Source organism: Scyliorhinus canicula, chromosome 7 (genome assembly GCF_902713615.1).
Source record: "Scyliorhinus canicula chromosome 7, sScyCan1.1, whole genome shotgun sequence".
Lineage (NCBI taxonomy): Eukaryota > Metazoa > Chordata > Chondrichthyes > Carcharhiniformes > Scyliorhinidae > Scyliorhinus > Scyliorhinus canicula.
Window position 1 is genome coordinate 140,032,050 of NC_052152.1, and position 7,155 is coordinate 140,039,204.

The window sequence follows — 7,155 nt, forward strand, 5'->3', positions numbered from 1 at the left end:
TGGCCTAGCCCGCGATCAGGGCCCACTGAGTGCTGTGGCAGCACTCTGTTCTTCCACACCGGCGGCTGTAGCAGTCCTCCATTGCCGGTGCGGAAACAAAGCCCTCTGCGCATGCACTGGGAAGATGCCAGCACACGCTGGTGCTCCTGTGCATGCGCCAACTCACCTGGCTGGCGGAGGCCCTTCAGCGCTGGTTGGTGTGGCGCCAAGCCCCATTCCCGCTGACTGGCAGGGAGCAAAACACTCCGGGGCAGGCCTAGCCCCTGAAGGTGCGGAGGATTCCGCACCTTTGCGGCTGCCCGACACCGGAGTGGTTCGCGCCACTCCTCGGCGCTAGGACCCCCGCTCCACCGGTTAGGGGAGAATCCCGCCTCTTATCACCCAAAGACAAAATTAACTTCTTCAATGTAGATAAATATAAAGAGTAAGTATTATGGAATACGTTATCAAGAAAGATCCAGCAAAGTAAGTAATAAAAGACAGCTATATGTAAATGGGATGGGATAGTAGGGGTATGATGAGAAGATCGGGGGATAGTGTTTATCTGTGAGAAAGGGGTGGGCTTATTAAGCCTCAGTCTTTTCTCATTCGAAAGATTCACATCATTACATGAGATCCTTCTAATTTTTGTATGGAATTCTCAAAATTCAAGGAAGCCTTCTCTTTTCTCAGCTAACTTGAGACTTTGACACAAGGAGGCAGAATTTAGCAGCGGATGGATTTTGGGATTGGATTGGATTTGTTTATTGTCACATGTATTGAAGTACACTGAAAAGTATTTTTCTGCAAGCAGCTCAAACAGATCATTAAGCACATGAAAAGAAAAGAAAAGAAAAGAAAAATAAATACATAATAGGGCAACACAAGTTACACAAGTGAACACATAGACACTGGCATCGGGTGAAGCATACAGGAGTGTAGTATTAATCAGGTCAGTCCATAAGAGGATCATTTAGGAGTCTGGTAACAGCGGAGAAGAAATTGTTTTTGAATCTGTTCTTGCGTGTTCTCAGACTTTTGTATCTCCTGCCCGTTGGAAGAAGTTGGAAGAGTGAGTAAGCCTGGTAGGAGGGGTCTTTAATTATGCTTCCCACTTTTCCCAGGCAACAGGAGGTGGAGATGGAGTCAATGGATGGGAGCAGGTTTGTGTCATGGACTGGACTGTGTTCACGACTCTGAAGTTTCTTGCCGTCTTGGGCTGAGCAGTTGCCACACCAGGCTGTGATGCAGCCCGATAGGATGCTTTCTATGGTGCATCTGTAAAAGTTGGTCAGAGTTAATGTGGCTAAATTTCCTTCATTTCCTGAGGACATATAGGCGCTGTTATGCTTTCTTGGTGGTAGTGTCGACGTGGATGGACCAGGATAGATGTTTGGTGATGTGCACCCATAGGAATTTGAAGCCGCTAACCATCTCCACCTCTGCCCCGTTGATGCTGACAGGGGTGTGTATAGTACTGTACTTTGCTTCCGGAAGATTACTGTCTTTCAGTTATTTGCCTCTGCCAGTGATTAGGAGGAACTTGACACTGAGTTCCATACAAGCATCAGGATGAAAGTTAGCACCATGTACCAGGTGGTGCTGTTTTGCTGAACAGTTTTTCTAAGCATTCCTTTAAGGGTGTGATTAATTTGTTCGACAAAGCCACTGGACCTGGGGTGATCGGTGATGTGGAATTTTTGATTGATGCCGAACAGCTGCATGACTTCCAGCATTACTTGGCCAGTGAAGTGGGTGTCTTGGTCTGACTCAATCGTTTGGGGGAGGCCTTATTGAGTACAAACCTGCTGGACCAAGAGTTTGGAGTAGAGTGGGGAAAGCTCCTGCCCATTTAGTGAAGGTATATATGATACCAGTATGCATTTGAATCCCGTCAGACAGGTGGGCAGGCCCAACACTGTCAATTTGGAGGTTTGTCCAGGGGCACTCGACTGATCGAGTGTGCGTTAGCTCACTCTTATGAGTGTATCGATGCGAGTTGTTTTGTGCACAGATTAGGAAATTGTCAATGTTGTGTCTGAGATCTTATCAAGGCCAGGCAATTAACATAGGACTTTGATCTTTTCCCCTGTGGCTGCTATCCCCCGATGCCCCTAGGCATCATGGTATTGGTAGATTATTGCTAGACGTTCGTCTCTCTCACTCTCTCTCTACCTCAGCCGACTCTCTACGTAGAGTGTCCCTCGGTATTGGGTGTAAGTTTCATGGTCGATGGAATGGATGAGAGAGCGAGATTCAATGTCAGCCTCCAGCATATATACATTTGTGGTATTTTCCAACCCTTTGCTGGTTTTGATCTGTCCCGGAATGTTAGCATTCTTTTCCTCCATCCAGGTGCCGTTATGTCCAGAAAGAGGGTTCCGATGCAAATGCTTCCTTTGTCTCTGCTGATATTATGTATGTCTTAGAATTTACCTCACCCAAGCCCCACGCCTCCACCCTGGCCCCCTTTATCCTCGTAACCCAGTAACCCCACCTCAGCTTTTTGACTAAGGGCAATTTAGATTGGCCAATCCACCTAACTGCACATCTTTGGACGGTGGGAGGAAACCGGGGCACCCAGAGGAAACCCACACACAAACTGGGAGAACGTGCAGACTCCACACAGACAGTGAGCCAAGCCGGGAATCGAACCTGGGGCCCTTGAGCTGTGAAGCAACTGTGCTAACCACTCTGCTACCGTGCTGCCCCTAGGCTACCGTGCTGCCATCTTGTGCCCATTGGTGCTCATTCGTTATAATGGGCGGAACTCTCCAACCCCCGCCGGGTCGGAGAATCGCCGGGGGGGCGACATGAATCCCGCCCCCGCTGGATCATGCCACGCCGGTTGCCGGCCGCTGGCAGCAGCTCCCCCCCCCCCCCACCCCCCGGCGATTCTCCGGCCCGCGATGGGCCAAGTGGCCACCCGTTTTCGGCCGGTCCCGCCGGTGTAAATTGCTGGCGGCTTCCGGGGTCCTCGGTGGGGGTGGGGGGGAGATCTGGCCCCGGGCGGTGCCCCCACGGTGGCCTGGCCCGCGATCGGGGCCCATCGATCCGTGGGCTGGCCTGTGCCGTGGGGGTACTCTATTCCTCCGCGTCGGCTGCTGTGGTCCTCCGCGATGGCTGACGCAGAGAAGATCCCCTCTGCGCAAGCGCTGGGATGACACCAGTATACGCTGCTGCTCCAGCGCATGCGCCAACTCGCGCCAGCCAGCAGAGGCCCTTCGGCGCCGGTTGGCGTGGCACCAAGCCCCTTCCCTGATGCCCACCGGGGCGCAAACCACTCCATGCCAGCCTAGCCCCTGAAGATAGAACATAGAACATAGAACGATACAGCGCAGTACAGGCCCTTCGGCCCTCGATGTTGCACCGACATGGAAAAAAACTAAAGGCCATCTAACCTACACTATGCCCTTATCATCCATATGCTTATCCAATAAACTTTTAAATGCCCTCAATGTTGGCGAGTTCACTACTGTTGCAGGTAGGGCATTCCACGGCCTCACCACACTTTGCGTAAAAAACCCACCTCTGACCTCTGTCCTATATCTATTACCCCTCAATTTAAGGCTATGTCCCCTCGTGCTAGCCACCTCCATCCGCGGGAGAAGGCTCTCGCTGTCCACCCTATCTAACCCTCTGATCATTTTGTATGCCTCTATTAAGTCACCTCTTAACCTTCTTCTCTCTAACGAAAACAACCTCAAGTCCATCAGCCTTTCCTCATAAGATTTTCCCTCCATACCAGGCAACATCCTGGTAAATCTCCTCTGCACCCGTTCCAAGGCTTCCACGTCCTTCCTATAATGAGGCGACCAGAACTGTACGCAATACTCCAAATGCGGCCGTACTAGAGTTTTGTACAACTGCAACATGACCTCATGGCTCCGGAACTCAATCCCTCTACCAATAAAGGCCAACACACCATAGGCCTTCTTCACAACCCTATCAACCTGGGTGGCAACTTTCAGGGATCTATGTACATGGACACCAAGATCCCTCTGCTCATCTACACTACCAAGAATTTTACCATTAGCCAAATATTCCGCATTCCTGTTATTCTTTCCAAAGTGAATCACCTCACACTTCTCCACATTAAACTCCATTTGCCACCTCTCAGCCCAGCTCTGCAGCTTATCTATGTCACTCTGTAACCTGCAACATCCTTCCGCACTGTCTACAACTCCACCGACTTTAGTGTCGTCTGCAAATTTACTCACCCATCCTTCTGCGCCCTCCTCTAGGTCATTTATAAAAATGACAAACAGCAACGGCCCCAGAACAGATCCTTGTGGTACGCCACTCGTAACTGAACTCCATTCTGAACATTTCCCATCAACTACCACTCTCTGTCTTCTTTCAACTAGCCAATTTCTGATCCACATCTCTAAATCACCCTCAATCCCCAGCCTCCGTATTTTCTGCAATAGCCGACCGTGGGGAACCTTATCAAACGCTTTACTGAAATCCATATACACCACATCAACTGCTCTACCCTCGTCTACCTGTTCAGTCACCTTCTCAAAGAACTCGATAAGGTTTGTGAGGCATGACCTACCCTTCACAAAACCATGCTGACTATCCCTAATCATATTATTCCTATCTAGATGATTATAAATCGTATCTTTTATAATCCTCTCCAAGACCTTACCCACCACAGATGTTAGGCTCACCGGCCTATAGTTACCGGGGTTATCTCTACTCCCCTTCTTGAACAAAGGGACCACATTTGCTATCCTCCAGTCCTCTGGCACTATTCCTGTAGCCAATGATGACCTAAAAATCAAAGCCAAAGGCTCAGCAATCTCTTCCCTGGCTTCCCAGAGAATCCTAGGATAAATCCCATCCGGCCCCGGGGACTTATCTATTTTCACCTTGTCCAGAATTGCCAACACTTCTTCCCTACGCACCTCAATGCCATCTATTCTAATAGCCTGGGTCTCAGCATTCTCCTCCACAATATTATCTTTTTCTTGAGTGAATACTGACGAAAAGTATTCATTTAGTATCTCGCTTATCTCCTCAGCCTCCACACACAACTTCCCACCACTGTCCTTGACTGGCCCTACTCTTACCCTAGTCATTCTTTTATTCCTGACATACCTATAGAAAGCTTTTGGGTTTTCCTTGATCCTACCTGCCAAAGACTTCTCATGTCCCCTCCTTGCTCGTCTCAGCTCTCTCTTTAGATCCTTCCTCGCTTCCTTGTAACTATCAGACGCCCCAACTGAAACTTCATGCCTCATCTTCACATAGGCCTCCTTCTTCCTCTTAACAAGAGATTCCACTTCTTTGGTAAACCACGGTTCCCTCGTTCGACCCCTTCCTCCCTGCCTGACTGGTACGTACTTATCAAGAACATGCAATAGCTGTTCCTTGAACAAGCTCCACATATCCAGTGTGCCCAACCCTTGCAGCCTACTTCTCCAACCAACACATCCTAAGTCATGTCTAATAGCATCATAATTGCCCTTCCCCCAGCTATAACTCTTGCCCTGCGGGGTATACTTATCCCTTTCCATCACTAACGTAAAGGTCACCGAATTGTGGTCACTGTTTCCAAAGTGCTCACCTACCTCCAGATCTAACACCTGGCCTGGTTCATTACCCAAAACCAAATCCAATGTGGCCTCGCTTCTTGTTGGCCTGTCAACATATTGTGTCAGGAAACCCTCCTGCACACATTGTACAAAGAATGACCCATCTAATGTACTCGAACTATATCTTTTCCATCTTTGCGGCGGCCCGACACCAGAGTAGTTCACGCCACTCTTCGGCGCCGGGACCCCCCGCCACACCAGCTAAGGGAGAATCCCGCCCAATGTTTCCAGTTAGCACCTGATTGCTGAAGTCCGGTGTGGCTTTACCCAACCTGGTTTTGCAAGATTGTGTATTTCAGCAATCTTTGGACAAATCTGCTCTTAAATCCCATCATCCACCTCGGTTTGCCACCTTTTAGGTCAAATGTCCTGGGAGCCATTTGGCTACACTATATCTAAATCATCCTTCTCCATTGTGAACACAGATGCAAAATACTCATTTAATACCTCATCCACGTCTTCCAGCTTCACACTAAGATTGTCACTTTGGTCCCTAATGGGCCCTACTCTTTTGCTGGTTACCTTCCTTGCCCTTAATAAAACTGCAGACTATCACTTAAATCAAGAATGACTGCAGAATTCTGAGGTGTGGAGGTGTTCTAGTGAATGAGTCACAAAAAGTTAGTGTGCCATCTTCAGCAAGTAATTAAGAATCCTGATGGAATGCTATCCTTCATTACAAGAGGAATTGACCATAAAAGTAAGGATGTTATGGTTCAGTATATCAGGGCAGTGGTAAGACAACATCCCAACCACTGTGTGCAGTTTTGGTCTATTTATTTAAGGAAGGAGGTAAATGCGTCCGAGGCAGTTCAGAGGCAGTTTATGACATTGATGCCTGAAAGGAGCGGTTTGTTTTATCAAGAAAGATTAGACAGACTGGGCTTGTTTCCACTTAAGTTTGGAAGAGTGAAGGGTGACTCGATTGAAGAGTATAAGTTCTGGAATGGTATTGCCAAGGTGGACGTGGAAAGGACGTTTCCTCTTGTGGGTGAGTCCAGAACTAGGGGACTATGTATTAAAATTATGGACAACCTATAGGGCAGAGATGAGGAGAACTTATTTTCTCTCACTGGATTGTGTGACTCTGTAACTCTGCCTCAGAACACAGTGGAGGCGGGGACATTGAATACCTTTACGGCAGAGGTAGGTGGATTCTTGTTAGGCAAGGGAATCGAAGGGTATGTGATGGGGATGTGAATTTGAAACAAAAACAAATTAGTAATAATCTTATTGATGGCTCAAGGGGCCGAATGGCCTACTTCTGCTCCTATTTCGTATGCCTGGTTCACACTTGTCAAGTAATTAACAGCTGTTTATCTATTCATGCATCAGTCTCAAGTGATACATGATAGCACAGGGGCAGAACTCCATGTCATTTCACTGGATATAGTTCTGTTTGAACTTAACCGTGGCACTGAACAGTTGAATTAATTTGCTATTTGAAAAATAAACCACGACATGTCCAGGTAGCAGGGGGGGGGCTTAGTTTTCCTGGGTGGCCACTGTTTCATAATTCTCCCACCACCCTCCACTGTGCCTCAGGCACGCCATGAGGCCTGTTAGATAATGATTT